The sequence below is a fragment of the Nycticebus coucang genome, chromosome 17 (assembly GCF_027406575.1).
Source record: "Nycticebus coucang isolate mNycCou1 chromosome 17, mNycCou1.pri, whole genome shotgun sequence".
Classification (NCBI taxonomy): Eukaryota; Metazoa; Chordata; class Mammalia; order Primates; family Lorisidae; genus Nycticebus; species Nycticebus coucang.
In genome coordinates this window covers 56412858-56434988 of record NC_069796.1, presented here as the reverse complement: position 1 = coordinate 56434988, position 22131 = coordinate 56412858, and positions in this window count along the sequence as shown.

The window sequence follows — 22131 nt, the reverse complement described above, 5'->3', positions numbered from 1 at the left end:
TGGGGTTAGATGATATCTCAGGGTTGTTTTGATTTGCATTTCTCTAATATACAGAGATGATGAACATTTTTTCATGTGTTTGTTAGCCATTCGTCTGTCGTCTTTAGAGAAACTTCTATTCATGTCTCTTGCCCATTGATATAAGGCATTGTTGGCTTTTTTCATGTGGACTAATTTGAGTTCTCTATAGATCCTGGTTATCAAGCTTTTGTCTGATTGAAAATATGCAAATATCCTTTCCCACTGTGTAGGTTGTCTCTTTGCTTTGGTTATTGTCTCCTTAGCTGTACAGAAGCTTTTCAGTTTAATGAAGTCCCATTTGTTTATTTTTGTTGTTGTTGCAATTGCCATGGCAGTCTTCTTCATGAAGTCTTTCCCCAGGCCAATATCTTCCAGTGTTTTTCCTATGCTTTCTTGGAGGATTTTTATTGTTTCATGCCTTAAATTTAAGTCCTTTATCCATCTTAAATCAATTTTTGTGCATGGGGAAAGGTGTGGGTCCAGTTTAAGTCTTTTACATGTAGACATCCAGTTCTCCCAACACCATTTATTGAATAGGGAGTCTGTCCCCCACGGTATGTTCTTGTTTGGTTTATTGAAGATTAGGTGGTTGTAAGATGTTAGTTTCATTTCTTGGTTTTCAATTCGATTCCAAGTGTCTATGTCTCTGTTTTTGTGCCAGTACCATGCTGTCTTGAGCACTATGGCTTTGTAGTACAGACTAAAATCTGGTATGCCGATGCCCCCAGCTTTATTTTTGTTACAGAGAACTGCCTTAGCTATACGGGGTTTTTTCCGGTTCCATAAAAAACACAGAATCATTTTTTCCAAATCTTGAAAGTACGATGTTGGTATTTTGATAGGAATGGCATTGAATAGGTAGATTGCTTTGGGAAGTATAGACATTTTAACAATGTTGATTCTTCCCATCCATGAGCATGGTATGTTCTTCCATTTGTTAATATCCTCTGCTATTTCCATTCTGAGGATTTCATAGTTTTCTTTGTAGAGGTCCTTCACCTCCTTCGTTAGGTATATTCCTAGGTATTTCATTTTCTTTGAGACTATGGTGAAGGGAGTTGTGTCCTTAATTAGCTTCTCATCTTGACTGTTAATTGGTGTACACAAAGGCTACTGACTTGTGGACATTGATTTTATACCCTGAAACATTACTGTATTTTTTGATGACTTGTAGGAGTCTTGTGGTTGAGGCTTTGGGGTTCTCTAAGTATAAGATCATGTTGTCAGCAAAGGGGGAGAGTTTGACCTCCTCTGCTCCCATTTGGATTCCTTTATTTCCTTGTCTTGCCTAATTGTATTGGCTAGAACTTCCAGCACTAAGTTGAATAGTAAAGGTGACAGAGGACAACCTTGTCTGGTTCCAGTTCTAAGAGGAAAAGCTTTCAGTTTTACTCCATTCAGTAAAATATTACCTGTGGGTTTGTCATAGATAGCTTCAATCAGTTTTAGAAATGTGCCACCTATGCCTATACTCTTCAGTGTTCTAGTTAGAAAAAGATGCTGGATTTTATCAAATGCTTTTTCTGCATCTATTGAGAGGATCATGTGATCTTTATTTTTGCCTCTGTTAATATGGTGGATAACGTTTATAGACTTGCGTATGTTAAACCAGCCTTGCATCCCTGGGATGAAGCCTACTTGATCATGATGAATGACATTTTTGATGATAAGCTGTAATCTATTGGCTAGGATTTTGTTGAGAATTTTTGCGTCTATGTTCATGAGTGAGATTGGTCTGAAATTCTCCTATTTGTTTGGGTCTTTTCCTGGTTTTGGTATCAGGGTGATGTTTGCTTCATAGAATGTGTTGGGGAAGATTCCTTCTTCCTCAATTTTTTGGAATAATTTCTGCAGTACAGGAATAAGCTCTTCCTTGAAGGTTTGATAGAATTCTGGAGTGAAGCCATCTGGACCAGGGTATTTTTTGGTTGGAAGCTTTTTTATTGTTTCTTTGATCTCAGTGCTTGAAATTGGACTGTTCAGGAGCTCTATTTCTTCCTGGCTGAGTCTAGGGAGAGGGTATGACTCCAAATATTGATCCATTTCTTTCACATTGTCAAATTTCTGGGCATAGAGTTTCTGGTAGTATTCAGAGATGATCTCTTGTATCTCTGTGGGATCAGTTGTTATTTCCCCTTTATCATTTCTGATTGAGGTTCCTAGAGATTTTACTTTTGTACTCCTCGTTAGTCTGGCCAATGGTTTATCTATTTTATTTATTTTTTCAAAAAACCAACTCCTTGTTTCATTAATTTTCTGAATGATTCTTTTGTTTTTAATTTCCTTCATCTCTGATATGATTTTGGATATTTCTTTTCTTCTACTGAGTTTAGGCTTAGATTGTTCTTCTTTTTCCAATTCCTTAAGATCTCTTGTGAGATTGTTGATGTGCTCTCTTTCTATTTTTCGAATGTAGGCATACAAAGCGATGAATTTTCCTCTCAAAACTGCTTTTGCAGTATCCCACAGGTTTTGGTAGCTTGTGTCTTCATTTTTGTTATGCTCAAGGAAGTTAATGATTTCCTGTTTTATTTCTTCCTGCACCCATCTGTTATTCAACAGAAGATTGTTTAGTTTCCATGCCTTTGGGTGGGGTCGAGCATTTTTGTTAGAGTTGAGTTCCACCTTTAGTGCCTTATGGTCTGAGAAGACACAAGGTAAAATTTCAATTCTTTTGATTCTGTTGATATTTGTTTTGTGTCCCAGGATATGATCAATTTTGGAGAATGTTCCATGCGGTGATGAGAAGAATGCATATTCTTTATCTTTGGGGTGGAGTGTTCTATATGCGTCTATCAAGCACAGTTGTTCTAGGGTCTCATTTAAGTCTCTTATATCCTTGTTTAATTTCTGTTTAGAGGATCTGTCCAGCTCTGTAAGAGGAGTGTTAAGGTCCCCTGTTATTATGGTATTATCAGATATCATATTGCTCAGACTGAGTAAGGTCTGTTTCAAGAATATGGGAGCATTTAAATTGGGTGCACAGATATTCAGAATTGAAATGTCTTCTTGTTGTAGTTTTCCCTTGACCAATATAAAGTGACCATCTTTGTCTTTTTTGACTTTAGTTGCTTTAAATCCACATGTATCTGAAAATAAGATTGCAACTCCTCTTTTCTTCTGAATTCCATTTGCCTGAAAAATTGTGTTCCAACCCTTGACTCGGAGCTTTAATTTGTCTTTTGAAGCCAGGTGTGTTTCTTGCAGACAGCAAATGGATGGCTTGTGTTTTTTAATCCAGTCAACCAATCTATGTCTCTTCAGTGGGGAATTCAAGCCATTAACATTTATTGAGATAATTGATAAGTGTGGTAGTATTCTATTCGTCTTATTTTGTGAGAGTCCATTGCTTAGTTTTATCTTTTGCATCAGTGTGGAGGTTAGGTTCTGTCCTTTGATTTCTGAGTTCTTACTTTGCTGCTGATCCATTGTGGTGGTCAGTTTGCAAAACAGGTTGAAGTATTTCCTGTAGAGCTGGTCTTGTTGTGCCGAATTTCCTCAATGTTTGTATATCCGTAAATGATTTGATTTCTCTGTCAATTTTGAAGCTTAGCTTAGCAGGGTACAGAATTCTGGGCTGGAAATTGTTCTATTTAAGTAGATTAAAGGTAGATGACCATTGTCTTCTTGCTTGAAAAGTTTCATTAGAGAAGTCTGCAGTCACTCTGATGGATTTGCCCCTGTAGGTCAACTGGCGCTTACTCCTGGCAGCTTGCAGAATCTTTTCTTTTGTCTTGACTTTGGACATGTTCATCACAATGTGTCTTGGAGAAGCTCGGTTAGAGTTGAGGCGACCTGGGGTCTGATAGCCCTCTGAAAGCAGTGTGTCAGAATCTTTGGTGATATTTGGGAACTTTTCTTTTATAATATTCTCTAGTATGGCTTCCATTCCTCTGGGGCATTCTTCTTCCCCTTCTGGAATTCCTATAACTCGTATGTTGGAACACTTCATAAAGTCCCATAATTCTGACAGTGACCATTCTGCTTTCTCTCTCTTCTTTTCTGCCTCTTTGACTATCTGAGTTATCTCAAGAACTTTGTCTTCTACCTCTGAAATTCTTTCTTCTGCATGGTCTAACCTGTTGCTGATACTTTCCATTGCATCTTTAAGTTCCCTGATTGACTGTTTCATTTCCTTCAGCTCTGCTATATCCTTTTTAAATTCTTCATATCATTCATCTCTGATTTGATTCTGTTTTTGGATTTCCTTTTGGTTATTTTCCACTTTATTAGCAGTTTCCTTCATTGTTTCCATCATTTCTTTCATTGTTTTCAACATGTGTATTCTAAATTGCCTTTCTGTCATTCCTAACATTTCTGTATAGGTGGAATCCTCTGCAGTAGCTACCTCATGGTCCCTTGGCGGGGTTGTTCTGGACTGGTTCTTCATGTTGCCTGGAGTTTTCTGCTGATTCTTCCTCATGGGTGATTTCTTTTATCTGTTTCCTTGCCCTAATTTTCCTTTCACTTCCTCTTGCTCTTTAAGTTCTCGTGCCTGTGGACTAAGGGTTACAGGACCAGAAGGGTGAGAAGGTTTAAGAGCAAAAAAGGGATGAAAGAAAGGAGGACCAAATGATAAGGAAAAAAAAAAAAAGAAAAATAGAGAAAGGAGAGGGGGTGGGTAAAAGGAATATTGACAAAAAGAAGAGAGGCACACAAAGAGGGAGACGGAGCAATATAGGTGTACAGTAGGTACTTTGATACAACCTTAAAAAAAAAACCACCTTCTGGGGGTGCCCATTTGGGTGGTTCCCTTGAGGTCAGCAGCTCTTTGCTAACCTGATCAGACACAGTACCCCACCTCCACCAAGTAGAGAGGAAAGACAAAAATGCTATAAATCAAACCAAAACAAGCAAACAGAAAACTTTACGGGATAAAATTGGCTGGAAAATCCAAATAATAGCAGTAGAAACACTAACAAAAATGAAGTTCTAATTATTGAAATAGACAGCAATGGGAAATTATAATTAAACTAGAAAAATTGAGAAAGAAAAAGGATCTGTATGAAAAAGGTTGAACTTAAAAAACAAAACAACAATCCACAACATCAAAATAAGCAAAAAAAACAACCAAACCAAAAAAAAAAAAACACAACCAAAAACAAAGCAGTATGTATATGTTATTGAATATTGTCTGGGCAACACGTGGTCTTCTGGGGTATGAGATGTTAATCACAGTTCTGATACGACTGGAGGCTGCTAGTTTCTCAAACCCCAGCAGGTAGACACCCTAAATCTCTCTTCAGCCCACTTAAAAGGCACTTTGAACTTGTTCACTTACTGAGCAGAAGCTTTCTCAGGGAAGTGCTTGTCACTGGAATCACTGCTGAAGTGGCTATCCACTTACCCTGTGTGCCAAAACCAGTCTCACTCTGCCCCTGAGGGTTAGGGCTGCAAGGCGGCTCAGACCCTGCCCTTAGGCTACTTGGTCGCTGGGTTACCAGCTCCCACCCAATTCCAGCTCTGCGACCCTGAGGGCAGAGCTTGCCGGGGCAGATTGCTCACAATGTCTGCCTGTGACCCAGAGCCAAACACTATTAGCTCCGTCTGGCTCAGCGGCTCAGACTGGGGCCCTAGACAAAGGCCAAAGTTCTCCGCACTCCCGCTCAGGCTCTCCCCAAGGCAGTTCAGCTGAGTGCCAAGTCCAAAGACACCAAAACAGTTCATAGGTAAGGTCTTTCTGGTTTGCAGTCTCGCTGCTACTGAACTTACAGTTGCGGGCGGGTTTAGACGGATTGAACACACGCGACCACTTGCCGGTTTTCCACTGTTTTAGTCCTCCTCTTGGGGTCCAGAAGTCTCTCGCTGACTCCCTGTATCCTCTCAGGGGTGATGATAGGCAGATCCCACCAGCCAGAGATGCCTGGAGTCCTATCTCCCCAGACTCACGGTGCCCAGATGCAAGGAAGCTGTTACTCGGCTGCCATCTTGCTCCGCCTCTTACTGAATTTATTCTAACAATTTTTTATGAAGTCCTTAGGGTTTTCTATATATCAGATCATATCATCTACAACTAGGGACATTTTAATCTTTCTAATTTAGATATCTTTTATTTCTTTTTCTTGCCTTGTTAATCTGGCTAGGACTTCCAAAACTATGTTGGATAAACATGTTGAAAGTGGGCATTCGTGCCTTATTTTTTTTTTTTTTATAGGAAAAGGTTTCAGTTTTTCACCATTGAGCCTCACTGATAATAGCTGTGGGATTTTCATATATGGACTTTATTGTGAGGTAATTTCTTTCTAGTTTGTTGAAAGTTTTTATTGTGAAAGAGTATTAAATTTTGTCAAATAATTTTTCTGCATGTATTGAGATGATAATGTGATTTTTGTCTTTTATTCTGTTAATGTGGTGTATCATTAATTGATTTTTTTTTTGAAGATGGAGACTCCCCCTGGTGCAGTGACACAATCATAGCTCAGTCCAGCCTCAAATTTCTGGGCTCAGGCAATCCTCCTGCCTCAGACTCCTGAGTAGCTTGTGGGCATATGCTACCCTACCCAGTTATCATATGGATTAATTTTTGTATGTTGAGTCATCCTTGCATCCCAGAGATAAATTCTACTTGGTTGTGGTGTATGATCCTTTTAATGTGCTGTTTAATTTGGTCTACTAGGATTTTGCTGAAGAGTTTTGCATCTGTATTCATCAGGGATATTGAGCTCTAGTTTTCTTTTCTTGTGTCATCTCTGCCTGGCTTTGATATCCACAATACTGTCACCATAACATGAGGTTAGAAGTGTTCTCTCCTCTTCAGTGTTTTGGAAAAGTTTGAGAAGTATTGACACTAATTATTTTATGAACATGTGGTAGAATTCAACAGAGAAGCCATCTGGTCTTATACTTTTCTTTGGGGGGAGGTTTTTTTTATTACTAATTCAATCCTCTTACTAGTCACAGGTTTGCTCAGACTTTCTTTTTTTTCATGACCACTCAATCTTGGTAGATTATATGTTTCTAGGAATTTATTTATTTCTTCTAGTTTATCTGGTTGGTTGGTTGGTGTATAGTTTTTCATAATAGTGTCTAAATCTCTTTTATTTCTGTGGCATTGATTATAATTACCTTATTTCTGATTTTGTTTATGTCTTCTTTGTTCCTAAAGGTTTGTCAATTTTGTTTATCTTTTAAAAAAACTAACTCTTCATTTCATTTTGTTTTCTATTCTCAATTTGGTTCCTGCTCTAATCTTTACTATTTCTTTCTTTCTGAAAACTTTGGGCTTCATTTTTTCTTCCTTTTCTAGTCTTTCCCTCTTAATATTGTTTTTGCAGCATCTCATAAGTTTTGATATTTTTTGTTTTTGTCTCAAGATAATTTCTAATTTTTTGTTGTTGTTGTTTTTTTCACCCTGGTCATTCAAAAGTATGTTATTTAATTTCCACATAGTTGTGAATTTTCTAGTCTTCCTTCTCTATTAATTCCTAGTTCCATTACATTGTTCCTAGTTCCTACCAAAATTAGGGATGTCTTACCTTTGTATTCAAATCGTTCTTTATTTTTTCTTTCATTTTTAATTTTCTATGAAACAAAGAGACAGAGACTGGTTAAAGTGTCTCTCTCTCCTTCTAATATCAACTAACTGCAGTACATGGGTAATGTCATAATATATAATAGACATATGGCTATCCAGGGTCTTGTGAATTATATTACATGTCCATCTTCTCTAAGGGAGAGGCCAGACCTCACTTTCCTAGGTTGGAAAAGCCTCTCAACTAGTTTCAGGATATCTCGCAGAGAGCAATGCTATTGGCATGCTTGCTCAGTTACAATATGAATGTTGAATCTGTGTATATGTTGGGGGAGAAGATGGTCTGGGCTTCTTATTCCACCTGCTACTGGTGTCATTCTGTCCCAACACTCTTTTATAGTTTCATTCATTCAGCATATATTTACTGGACATTCACTCTGCCTCTAGCACTGAGTAGGTCCTGGGGAACGTAGCAGTGGACAAAACAGAAATTGTCCCTGCCCTCAAGGAAATTATATTCTAGTAGCATAGGCACACAAAAGCAAGTAAACAGTAATTAAAATAATTACAAATTGCAGTCAGTTCTACAAAGAAAACAAATGAGAAGCTGAAATGAAGAATAATAGTAAAGTTTGAGGAAAGAGGAAGTAACATTTCACTGAGATGCAAGAAACAAGAAGGCTTTTTTAAAAGATGTGGTATTATATAATTCTACTTATCAAAAATGTCCAGTAGGCAAGTTTTAAGACATGGAAAGTACATTAATGGTTGCCTAGGGCTGCGGGGTGAAATGGGAAGTGACCGTAAATGACCATGAGACTTTTGGGGGGGCTACTAGGAATGTTCTAAAATTGGAATGTGGCGGTAGTCAGCCTGAATGGACTGTAGCAGGAAAGTGTCAGTCGTGTGGTGGTGGAAAGTCTTGTCCCAGTGTTGCTGCTGTCATGTTATATGTGGTGATTATGTTCCCAGACTAGCCCACAAAAGACCCTTTAATCCCACAATGCTATTAGCAGCTTGCTCAGTTACAGAGAAGGATGTCAAATAGGTAGATGTATAAAACTTCATACAAATACATCAAATAAATTCATACAATCTCTTTTTGAGCTTGCCAATGCCTTAGGAATGTCTTCCTTCTGTACCCAAATCATTCTTTATTTTTTCTTTCATTTTTAATTTTCTAAGAAACAGAGACAGAGACCGGTTAAAATGTTTTACTCCCCTTTTAAACTTAACTAACTGTAGTACTTGGGTAATGTCATAATATGTAATAGACATGGGTCTTGTGAATTATATTACAAGTCCATCTTCTCCAAGGGAGAAACCAGACCTCACTTTCCTAGGCTCCCTTGCTGCTTAAGTTTAAGCATGTGATCTAGCTGTACTAATCAGACATATGCAAGATTTCTACTTGAAGATGAACCACATGAAGAAGCAGACACTATACCAGATCCATAGTTTAATGAGTGAAGTAATGAAAGTACTGAGATTCAGTCCCTAACATGATCAGTTGTTACACGACTATTTATCCTGAGCAATGGTGTTGTCCTCATTGTAGTGACCTCACAGTGTAATGTTGGCTTTGTTCCTAAAGTAATAGCCTCAAGCTTCATCTCTGGCTTTCCCTGAGATTCTCTGAGCACCCTATATATGAATTCCTTCTTTGAATAAAGCAGAAAAAGTGGATTTTGTTGTATGCAACTAAGAACCTCGACTAATATACTTCTGGTATTTCACCTACCTTCTGCCTAAAGGTGGGATTCTTCAATCACTTGGAGAACTTGCAGCCTTAAGGCCATAGGCACCTTCTAGGTCCTTAAGTGTGATCTTTGACTGAGTCCAAATTTTACAGAACAAATTGTTTTTTTTTTTTTTTTTTTTTTTTTTGTAGAGACAGAGTCTCACTGTACCGCCCTCGGGTAGAGTGCCGTGGCGTCACATGGCTCACAGCAACCTCTAACTCTTGGGCTTACACGATTCTCTTGCCTCAGCCTCCCGAGCAGCTGGGACTACAGGCGCCCGCCACAACGCCCGGCTATTTTTTGTTGCAGTTTGGCCGGGGCCGGGTTTGAACCCGCCACCCTCGGCATATGGGGCTGGCGCCCTACTCACTGAGCCACAGGTGCCGCCCAGAACAAATTGTTTTATTAAAAGGGGTGAAACAGAGAAAGATAAAGCTTGTCTTGCCTCCTTTGGTACTTAAAAAAGAACAATCTTCAAATAAAAAGGCCACAGGTTCCCCTTAGGAATGCCTTAGGGTTGTTGCACATAGCAGTGAATGCAGGAAATATGGCAATTATGACCATTGTTTTCCTCATGAAAGCATCTCGGAAGCCATGGTGGCATCCCCAACAAAACTGATAGACTTTTTTGTAATATGCTATAAAAGAAAATGAGAGAGGATACCCAAGAAGGTTGAGGTCTAGGACAACAGGTCTTCTCAAGGAGACTGCAAGGATACACATGCAGGGTCCTCTCCATGGCGACTCAGCTCTTAGGAATTTGTAAACTTAACTTCCTGAAACTTGGAAATTTCCAAGTTCTGTGAAATCCTGTAGTTCTGTAGGGGTAGGAATAGCATCTCCCACTTGATTCAAACTGGCCAATGAGAAGGGTACATGTGGGGTGGAACTTTTTGACTGTCAATAAAGGGGAAAAACCAAGGCAGTGGGGGGGGGGGCGCAACCATTTGGAATTCTTCTATGCTGTAAGCTCCCGGCTGGTAAATAAAGCCCTTCCTCTTATAAACGTGGTGTTTGGGTGCTCTTTCTCTCCGTTGGGCCTTGTCTTCCTGCAACAAAAATAGGCATAACTTCTAAATACTGAGGCTTTAAATAATTTTTTAAAGTATATAAACTACCCTTCTTGCAAAAATACAGCTTATCTTCTTCAAGGAGCATCAAAACCTTAACATGCCTGCTTGACAAGAGTAGTCATAGTCTTTTAAAACTATCTATCCACACTGGAAAAAAGAATTATCTCATGCCATTGAGTATTTCAGGTTCCTTAAAGGACATCTTTCCAGAGGTCTCCCAAGACTCAATCCACTGGTATATATAAAGTAAGTACATATTTTTCTGTAAATTTTTAAATATATCTTGGTGCTAAAACTCAAGTCATTTCATACCAACTTTGGAAAAGAGTCCAAATTCTTTAGCCCAGTGTGTAAGGCCAATAATGCCTATCTCTAGTCTCAGGTCTCGCTATGCTATAAAATTCTGCTTCCTGCTCCCAACATCCTATTCTCAGCCACCCTCTATTGCTTATGTTCATTCATTGAATAAAATACATCATTCTTTACTTCTGTGCTTTGTTCGCACTGCTCCCTCTGCCTGGAGGCACTGTCTACATTTGATAAACACTTACCTTGTCATCTATACTCAACTTTAGTGCCAGTTACTCTAGAGTACCTGCATATTCACATACGGACTTTTGTAAGTGAACCAGCACGGTGAAAGGTGCAAACCAGCATGGAATTGGTGGAAAATGAAGAAAATACAGCATAAGAGAAGACACAGAAACAAAAGATCAGATCGGGAGGTCTGACTGAGCTGGTGACTGTAGCTAGCACCAAAGCATAAAATCAGCTTTATTTTATAGTATCCGTACAGGGTTCTCTACAGGGAAGTAGCATAAATAAAAGACATATTTTTGGTCTTAGAATATGATTGGAAACTGTAAATGACTTGAGTAGAGACAAATCATCTTGTTAATGGTTTCTACTCAATCTCATTAACATATGACAAGAAGTAAAAAGGGAGAGATCTCTGTGTAGTTAACAAAACAAAGGAAGAACTATGTGACTTAGTGGTTTCTACTCAACTTTCTTAGCATAGGACAAGGAGGAAGAAGGGAGAGATCTCAAGGATCTCTGCATAGTTAACTAAACAAAGAAAGGGCTATGTGACTTCTGGCAGAGGGAGTATGAAGAAAGGAATGTGGCTATTTTGGCAATGTAGGAAAAGCAGTTGGGGGCTTATTCTCTGAATGTTCCCAAGGCTGTGAGGGCCCTGACGTCTCACAGCCTACTCTCCATAGATTTTGGTGTTTTTTTAATTTCAAAATGTTAGGGGATACAGATGTTTTGTTTACATACTTTGTTTTTGTACAGATTGAGTCAAAGTTAAACACATAAATATGTCCTTCACTGTATCAAATAGGCGTGAATTTACCCATGCTCCCTCTTTCTCCAGCTTGATTTTCACTGAGACTTCCATATGTGCACTTAAGTGTTGATAGATAAGCTCCAATTTTATATAGAGTACCTGTGTCTGTTTCTCCATTCTTGAGTTGTTTCACTTAGAAGAATGGTTTTCACTTCCTCTCTGGCTGCCTGCAGATTGCCCATCATCATGAATGACATAGTAACTATTGAGACCAGGCAGTTCATGACTAACCGACTATTTCAGAGGAAACGAATGGTCATTGATGTCCTTCACCCTGGGAAGGCAACAGTACCAAAGACAAAAATTAGGGAAAAACTAGCCAACATGTACTAGAGCACACCCAATGTCATCTTCGTATTTGGATTCAGAACTCACTTTGGTGGTGGGAAGATAATGGGCTTTGGCATGATTTATGATTCTTTGGATTATACAAAGAAAAATGAACCCAAACATAGACTTGCAAGCCGTGGCCTTTATGAGAAGAAAAAGATGTCAAGAAAGCAGTGAAAGAAAAAAGAAAGAAAGCAGCAAAAGGAATGCAAGAACAGAATGAAGAAAGTCAGGGTGACTGCAAAGGCTAATGCTGGTGCTGGCAAAAAGGGGAAGGAGTAAAGACTCTATAGTAATGTTATCTGCAGCCATTGTATAGATTTTTCACAAGAGGAATAATAAAGACTTTTCATGTGTCCAAAACAAAAAAAGAAAAAGAAGAAGAAGAAGAATAGTTTTCAGTTCCTCCCAGGTTGTCAAAAAAAAGATACTAGCTCCCCATTTTTGTGGCTGAGTAGTACTCCATAAAATGTGTATATGCCACATTTTATTAATCCATTTATGTATTGGTTGGCATTTGGGTTTTTCTACATCTTTGCAATTGTGACTTGTATTGCAATAAACATTCATGTGCAGGTGTCCTCTTTATAAAATGACCCTTTTTCCTTTGGGTGTATATTCAGCAGTGGGATTTCTGGGTCAAATGACAGGTCTACTTTAATTTCTTTTAGGTATCTCCATACAATTTTCCATAGAGGTTGCACTAGTCTGCAGTCCCATCAACAGTGTATAGAAGTTCCTATCTCTCTGCATCAACACCAGCATCTGTCGTTTTGAGACTTTTAAATTCAAGCTAGGAGGTATCTCCTTGTGATATCTCAGCAACAAGAAAATAAATAAATGGAACCTGATAAAATTAAAAAGCTTTTGCACAGCCAAGGACACAATCAAAAGAGCAAATGGACAACTCACAGAATGGGAGAAAATACTTGCTTGTTATACAACTGCTCCAGGACTGAGAAACAGACTCTACAAAGAACTGAAACAAATCATCAAGAAACAACCAAACAACCTCATTAAAAAGTGGACAAAAGACATGAACAGAAATTTTTCAAATGAAGATATACTAATGGCCAATAACCTCATGAAAAAGTGCTCAACATCTTTAATCATTACAGAAATGCAAATAAAAACCACATATGGATTATGTCTTGATCAGAACTCTTTCATTGGTAAGTAAGAAATCTGGCTTTAAATAGGCAAAAAGTTTGAATACACATTTTACAAAAGAAGATATACAAATGGCCAATAAGCATATGAAAATGTGCTCAATATCATTAATGATAAAAGAAATGCGGGGAAAGCAGAAAGAGGGACAGAGGGAGGGGGGTGGGGCCTTGGTGTGTGTCACACTTTATGGGGGCAAGACATGATTGCAAGAGGGACTTTACCTAACAATTGCAATCAGTGTAACCTGGCTTATTGTACCCTCAATGAATCCCCAACAATAAAAAAAAAAAAAAAGAAATGCAATTTAAAACCACAATAACATACCATATTACATCCATTAAAATAAAAAATGACAATACCAAGTATTGGCTAAGATGTAAAACCACTGAAATTCATACATTGCTGGTGGGAGGGTAAAACGGTACAAGTGCTTTGAAGATCTGTGCTTCTATTTCTTCTAAAGTTAAACATATATCTACCATAACCCAACCATTTCATTCCTGGACATTAATCCATGAAAAATGAAAACATAAGTCCACAAAAAGACTCAGGGCATTATATTTATGGCAGTCTTATTCTTAATCACATAAAATGAAATAATCTAAATATATCAATAGGAAAATTATAATCAAATTGTTATATATTAAGAATATATACTATTCAGCCATCTACAGAAGACATCTACTAATATACACAGCAGTATGGATGTATTTCAAAACTATTGTGAATCTCTAATGTAAAAACCAAAGACATTAAAAGAAAATAAAATTATAAACCAATATCACTCATAAATATAGATACAAAAATACTCAACAAAATATTAACAAATTAAATCGAACAATGTATAAAAAGACTTATATACCACATCCAGGTAAAATTTATCACAGGTGTGCAAGGCTGGTTTAACATTTGAAAATCAATTACTATAATCTATCATATCAATAGAAAAAAGTAAAATTACTTCATTATATCAATAGATACAGAAACAGTATTGGACAAAATCCAATACCCATTCATGATAAAACTCTCAGTTAAGTAGAAATAGAGGTGAACTTCTTCAACTTGATAAAGAATATCTACAAAAAATATACAGCTACCATCATATTTAATGGTGAGAAACTATAATAGAAGCTTTCCCACCAAGATGTGGAACAAGTCAAGGATTCTCTCATCTTTTTTTTTAACATCATACTGGAAATACTAGCTAATGCAATGGGACAAGGAAAGGAAATAAATGGCATATACAGTGGGAAGGAAGAAATAAAACTATATTTGTTCACAGGTGACATGATTATCTATATAGAAAAATTTTTTTAAAATCAACAAAAAAATATCCTAGAACTAATAAGTGATTGTAGTAAGATTTCAGGATATAAGGTTAATATATAAAAGAAAATTTATTTCCTACATACCAGAAATGTACGTATACAATTTCAAATTTAAAATATAGTACTATTTATATTAGTACTTCAAAAAATTAAGTAGGTATAAATCTAACAAAACATATATGAGACCTTATTTTTGAAAACTTAAAAGTTTTTTTCTCAAAATTTCACACCTACACAGCGATCAACACAAAAGTCTTCTGTTGATAGCCAGGCATTGTGGGGAGCAACTGTAGTTCCAGCTACTTGGGAGGCTGAGGCAAGAGAATCACTTAAGCCCAAGAATTTGAGGTTGCTGTGAGCTGTGACACTACAGCACTCTACCAAGTGTGACATAGTGAAACTCTGTCTCAAAAAAAAAGACTTCTGTTGACCCCAAAGTATGTGGGAATTTCTCTGTATCAGCAAGCAAACAAACAATTCTGCAGGAGACACCAGCTGAGCATCCTCTAATTCAAACTGACACTATCTACCCAGAGATAGCATCAGATCCCATAAGTTGAGGGCTCTATCCCCAAGACTTCCCCCTTTCATACAGCAGTCACAAGTCAAAGCCTCCAGAACTTTGACCAATAGCTTCAACTTAGGGTTTCCACAACTCCCCTTGGGTTTGATTAATTTGCTTGAGTGGCTAACAGAACACCAGGCAACACTTATGTGTACTGGTTTATAAAGGATATTACAAAGGATACAGATGAAGAACTGCACAGGGCAAGGTATGGGGGAAAAGGCACAGAGCTTTCATGCCCTTACCATGTGCCCCACCCTCCAGGAACCTTCACTTGTTCAGCTATCCAGAAACTCTCCAAACCCAGTCTCTCTGCATTTTTATGAACAATCATGTCAAAGTATGGTTAGCCTCCAGGGTGAAGGGAGAGAATCTCTGCAATAAAGGTCCTATGTCCCATAATTATAAAGGTAAGGGAAAATTAAAATCCTGAATTAGGGAAGATGAAAGGAACACAGGAGAAAGTCAGAGAGATTTTGTTTCCTGAGGTCTGCTCCTGAGGCCTAAAACACCTAAAATTATAACAAAAGACTATAGCAAGGGCTGTGGAAGGTATAAGCCAAGAAGTATGGGTGAAATCATAACACCACAGACCTATAAAACTGATAAACAAAAAATCAAAGAAGATCTAAATAGATGAAGAGATATTCCATATCCGTGGATAGGAAGACTGAATATTGTCAAGATGTTAGTTCTTCCAAAACTGATCTATAGATTCAATACAATCCCAATCAAAATACCAGCAATATTTGTGGATATTGACAAACTGACTCCAAAGTTATGATACAATTAAATAAATAAGATGAGATAATTAATAAATAAATTAATAAAATTTATATGGAAAGGTAAAAGACCAAGAATAGCCCAACATAATATTGAAGGAACAGAATAAGGTTAAAAGACTGACATTACCTAGGTCAAGACTTTCTATGAAGTTACAGTAATTAAAACCAGGTGGTAGGCTTGGCACCTGTAGCAAAGTGGTTACAGTGCCAGCCATATACACTGAGGCTGGCACGTTCTGAAAGACTTGGGGCAGGACCCCCCACTCTGCCCTGAGCGATGATGACCCCAATCAACCGCAAGAGACGGCGCTTGATGCAAACAGCAAGAGGATTTTATTCCAGCATGCTGGGGCCTGACTCGCAACTCTTTTAGGAGCCGAGGAGTCAAGCCCTGAACAGCAGGTTTTACAAGTTTATAAAGGCAAAAACCATAAAGTAGGGAGGGGCAGCAGACATAGCAGGGGCTTTGGGGAGGGGTAGGAGACATAGCAGGGGCTCTAGGGAGGGGTAGCAGACATAGGGGCTTTTCCAGATAAGAAGAACTCTGGTTCATTACTCATCTATCTTAAGACAAGATCAGCAGTTAAACATTTGCTTAGCTTTTTTCTTTCAGAACCAGTTACCGGTTATCTGCTTCAGCTCAGGGCTATTTCCTAGGACAGTTACAAAAGGTCACATTCTTATGGTAGGGGGCGAGGGGTGCTGCTACATATCTGGTCCACACCCCATTTTTGGATTTTGTAGTACTTTCCTTCATTCCCCCATTTGTTTTTTGGGAACTTCTAATCATGGAACTTCTGGCTATGGTCCTTTCCACCATGGTTTAAGATTGGCTGTCCGGTGGCGCAGGATGTACACCGAATCTCCAACCTGGAACTGGTGAGGTATTTGCAGATCTCTGGGCTTGTAGGCTTCGATCAGCTCCACACTTCCTTTTGCACAGTTTCAAGGGCTTTTAATCGGGTGTATAGAGCTTGAGAGGAGTAAGATTCTGGGGAAGGGAGGTGCTGCATGGCAACGAGCGGAGGGTGAGCTCCACATAGGATTTCAAAGGGGGTCAGCTTGAGAGTACTAGGGGTGTTGTGCACATGGAACAGGGCAAAGGGAAGGAGGACTGTCCAGTCAGTAATGCCAGTCTCTAAGGATAATTTAGTCATGGCCTCTTTTAGGGTTCTATACATCCTCTCTACCTGACCTGAGCTCTGGGGCCGATAAGCACAATGTAATTTCCATTCAAGCCCCAGGATTTTGGCCAAACCCTGACTAACCTGGGCAACGAAAGCGGGACCGTTGTCAGATCCGATTACTTTGGGTAGCCCAAATCTTGGAAAAATCTCTTCTAATATTATTTTGGCCACAACTTGAGCAGTCTCCCTCTTTGTAGGAAAAGCTTCGACCCATCCTGAGAAAGTGTCTATGAACACTAGCAAGTACTTGTATCTGTACATAGCCGGCTTAATCTCAGTAAAATCTGTTTCCCAGTAGCTTCCAGGGTGATCCCCTCGGAGTCGTTTTCCCTGAAGTAGTGTGCTAGGCTGGGTGTTTACTAATTGGCAAGGTCTGCACTCTTTTACAGCTGCATCGACAAGCTTACTTAATTCTATAATATAGTATGGAGAGGACTGAACAATGGTTTTCAGATGCTTGGGGCCCAGATGGGTTAATTTATGAAGTTGCCTGAGAAAGGTGATTGCCTGCTCCTCAGGAAGGATGTTTTTCCCTTCTGGGGTTTCTCGGATCCCCTCTGGGGATTCTAGGTGGAGGCCTAATCTGTCCATCCTCTCGAGATCCCGCTCCGAATATTTAAAGTTTTTGATAAGAGGGGTGCTATTTCTTTAAGGCTAGGCCTTAAAGTGTTTTCATATACCGGTAGGATGTTGAGCCCTTGAGCCGCTAGCTTAGCTTCTCGGTTGGCTCTTTGGTTTCCCTCAGCAACTCTGGACCCCCCTTTCTGATGTCCAGGGCAGTGGATTATGGCCACTCTCTCAGGGAGGTGAACAGCCTCTAGTAGACTTAGGATTTCTTCCCTGTGTTTAATTTCTTTTCCTGCTGAAGTCAACAGTCCTCGGTGTCTGTAAATGGCCCCATGGACATGGGCTGTAGCAAAAGCATACCTGCTATCGGTGTATATGTTAACTTTTTTTCCTTCTGCCAAACGTAAGGCCTGGGTCAAGGCAACCAGCTCGGCCTTCTGGGCCGACGTCCCTTCAGGCAGACTACTTGCCCAGATGGTCTGCTTATCGTCCACCACCGCCGCCCCGGCCACCCTTTTACCTTCTAGTATGGAGCTGCTCCCGTCAGTGAACCAGGTCAATTGGGCATCCGGCAGGGGCTGATCACAGAGGACCCTCCAAGTTCCAGTCTCCTCAGCCAGTACTTCTTGGCATGTGTGTAATATATCCTCCCGGACAGAGGTATCAGGTAGTAGGGTAGCTGGGTTGAGGATGACAGGCGGGCCAAACTGGACTCTGTCTCCATTTAATAGGAGACTCTGGTAGTGTGTCCTGCGGGCATTGGACAGCCACCGGTCAGGGGGCTGTCTGATGATGCTTTCTAAGGCATAGGGGGAAATGACTGTCAACTTCTGCCTCATAGTCAATTTGTCTGCATCTTTTACCAGTACCGCCACTGCCGCTACAGACCTCAGACAGGCTGGCCAACTATCAGCGACGGGGTTTAATTTCTTGGAGAGGTATGCTACCGGTCTTTTCCATGGCCCTAAAGGCTGCATCAGCACTCCTCGGGCCACTCCTCTCTTCTCATCTATGTATAGGACAAAGGGCTTTGTTACATCTGGTAGAGCCAGGGCCAGGGCTGATAATAATGCCTTTTTAATGTTGTCAAAGGCCCGCTGTTGGCTGGCACCCCACTCGAAGGGAGTGCTTTCCTTGGTCAAAGGGTAGAGGGGGGCTGCCAGAGTAGGAAATCCCGGTATCCATAAGTGGCAGAACTCCGCAGTCCCTAAGAATTCTCGCACGTGGCGGGGCGAGCGGGGAACTGGAATCTGAGTCACAGTATGCTTCCTGGCTTCTGTTAACCATCTCTGCCCTCCTCTTAGGGTGTAACCCAGGTATGTTACCTCTTTCTGGCAGATCTGGGCATCTTGGCGGAGGCTCAATATCCTAAGTGGGCTAGCTCTTCCAGTAACAGCTCTGTGCCCCGATGGCACTCTTCCTTTGTCGTTCCAGCTAGTAGTAAGTCATCTACATATTGTAGGAGCGTTACCTGAGGGTGGCTGGCGCAAAAGTGAGGTAGGTCTTGGTGGAGGGCTTCATCAAAGATGGTTGGGGAGTTCTTGAACCCCTGTGGAAGTCGGGTCCATGTCAATTGCCCCGTCATTCCAGAGTCCGGGTCTCTCCATTCAAATATGAAGATGTTCTGGCTAGAGGAGTGTAGTCGGAGGCAGAAGAAGGCATCCTTCAAATCCAGGACAGTGTACCAGATATGGTCCGGAGGGAGAGAGCTTAACAGATTATAAGGGTTAGGCACGGTGGGGTGGATGTCTTGTGCCTGCTTGTTTACTTCTCTCAAGTCCTGCACAGGGCGATAGTCTCCTGTGCCGGGTTTCTTGACGGGTAATAAGGGAGTGTTCTATGGTGACTGGCACTTTACTACTATGCCCAGCTGTAGGAGACGCTGAATGTGAGGCCTAATCCCTTCCCGAGCTTCCCTGGTCATAGGATACTGGCGCACTGCCACAGGAGTGGAAGTAGCTTTGAGTTCTATGACTATAGGTGGCCTTTCTGCGGCCAGTCCAATTCCGGCAGTTTCGGCCCATGCCCCGGGATATTTTTCTAGTCAGTCATGTCTGAGACTAGTCCCTTTCTCCCGTTGCTTTTCAAAGAGTCTATGTTCATCCTCCAAACGCATGGTCAGGGCTGTTACTCTCTTATTCTGGGTTACCACTGGGCCATCAGGAGTGAAAGTGATCTGGGCTTCCATTTTGGTGAGTAAATCTCTCCAAAGGAGGGGCGCAGGGCACTCAGGAATAATTAAGAATAAGTGGGTTAACCGTCCCAATCCCAGATCTACTGATCGTCGGGTAGTCCATGAGTACTGCTGATGCCCTGTGGCCCCTACAACCCAAAATTTTTTCTTGGAGACGGGTCCTGATGGTTCGAGTAGGACTGAGTGTTGAGCTCCGGTGTCTACTAGGAACTCAACTGGCTTCCCCTCCACCTTAAGTATTACCCTAGGCTCGGGGAAGGTTTCCGAGCCCCGTCCCCGCTAATCTTCTTCTTTCTCTAAGGCCAGTACTTTCTTCCTTTTTCTAGGACATTCCCTGGCCCAGTGTCCCTTCTCCTCAAACTAGGCACATTGATCCTTATCTAATGGGAGGCGGTTGCCCAGGCTACCTGACTTCTTAGTTCTACCTTGGGCTGTTCTTGGCTCTTCTCCCCTACTACTGCGGCCAAAATCCGTGTTAAGTTTTTCTCCTGTCTTCGGTCTCTCTTATTTTCCCTTTCCTCTCTCTCTTTCTCCTTTCTCTGCTCTTTTTCTTTCTCAATTTCTCTTTTATGGTATACTTTCTCAGCTTCCTTAACTAAATCCTGTAAGGTATAGTCCTGCAATCCTTCAATCCTCTGCAGCTTTCTTTTAATGTCTACAGCTGACTGCCCTATGAAAGTCATAGCCACGGAAGCCCTCTGTCCTTCAGAGGCAGGGTCAAATGGGGTGTAGCGCCTAAAAGCTTCCATTAGGCGCTCAAGAAACACTGAGGGGGGTTCCGTGGCCCCCTGTATTACTTCTCTTAACTTAGCCAAATTAGTGGGGTGTCTTGCTGCCCCACGGAGGCCAGCCACTAGAGCCTGGCGATAGACTGTCAGTCGCTCCCTACCTTCTGCCGTGTTGAAGTCCCATTCAGGTCTGGAGAGGGGAAAGGCAGCCTCGATGATGTTGGGGAGCTGGGTAGGACGCCCGTCCGCCTCGAGTACATTCTTCCTAGCTTCTAGTAAAATCCTCTCCCTCTCTTCAGCAGTGAAGAGAGCCTGTATGAGCTGCTGGCAGTCATCCCATGTGGGCTGATGAGAGAACATCACGGACTCTACCAGCCCAGTCAGGCGTTGGGGGTCTTCTGAAAAAGGGGGGTGATTAGTTTTCCAGTTATACAGGTCTGCGGAAGAAAATGGCCAGTACTGGAGGGGCTGGAGAGGAGGTGGTCCCTCATCTGTTGCCACCAGCGGGGGGCCGTATGCCCTCAGGGGCAGGGCAACAGTAATGTTGGGAGACATTCCTCCCCGGCGGTGACCCCTGCTACCTTGTGCGGGCCCCAGTGAAGGTTCCCCCGGGGGTGCAGAGGGGGCAATCGCCGGATCCGGCGATGCTGGTCCTCCCTGCCCCCCGACAGGAGCCAAGGCGGGAGGGTATGGGGGAGGAGGGGGCGGAGGGTCGAGGAGAAGATGATCAGTCTGAATTTCTGGGTAGATCTTCTTAGGGGAGGTCCGAGCTGTCGCCCCCTTTTCTGGAACCGGAAGATTGGACAGCGAGCACCCGAGGATTAGACGGGGGCCTGGATGTGGTAGTCCATGGCCGAACCCAGGGGGGTGGATTCTGCACCAGGTCCTGCCAGACTATGATGTAAGGTTGTTTATCCGGATGGGCTCCCGGTCCTCTCTGAAAACTAATCTCTTTGATAGCAAAAATAAGAGATAAGTCAAAGGTTCCTCCTTGAGGGCCAGCCGACATTAAAAGTGGGCCACTCCGAGGAGCAGAAAGTCTGCTATGGGCCTTTTTTTAACGTCTACTGACAGGTCACGACCTCTTCTCTTCACTTTAGTCCAATGATCTAGAGTCAAACTCAGAGGGTTTGTCACAGTCTGTGCCATCGTCAGTAGATATGTCAGAAACACAAATAACAAGAATAACATAAATATTACAGATACAAGGACCTACCTACCTTGGTCCTTCACAAGCCTACAACGGAATCAGACGGGCGCGTTTCCCGTAATTTCTGATCGAACAACTGGACTCGATCAGCACCCTTACAGCAGGAGACAACCAGGCGTCCCTGGTTCTCCTCAGTTCCTGGGGCGTCCCCCAGGATTTCAGCCTGTGGTCCTCCGGGCACGTCTACCGACCACTGTCTGGCCACTCTCACGAGGTGCCGAACGGCTGCAAAACCGAAAGCGTGCACACAAAGTCAAACAAAGGACTGAAGGGGCGGCGCCTGTGGCTCAGTGAGTAGGGCGCCGGCCCCATATGCCGAGGGTGGCGGGTTCAAGCCCAGCCCCGGCCAAACTGCAACAAAAAAATGGCCGGGTGCTGTGGCGGGCACCTGTAGTCCCAGCTGCTCGGG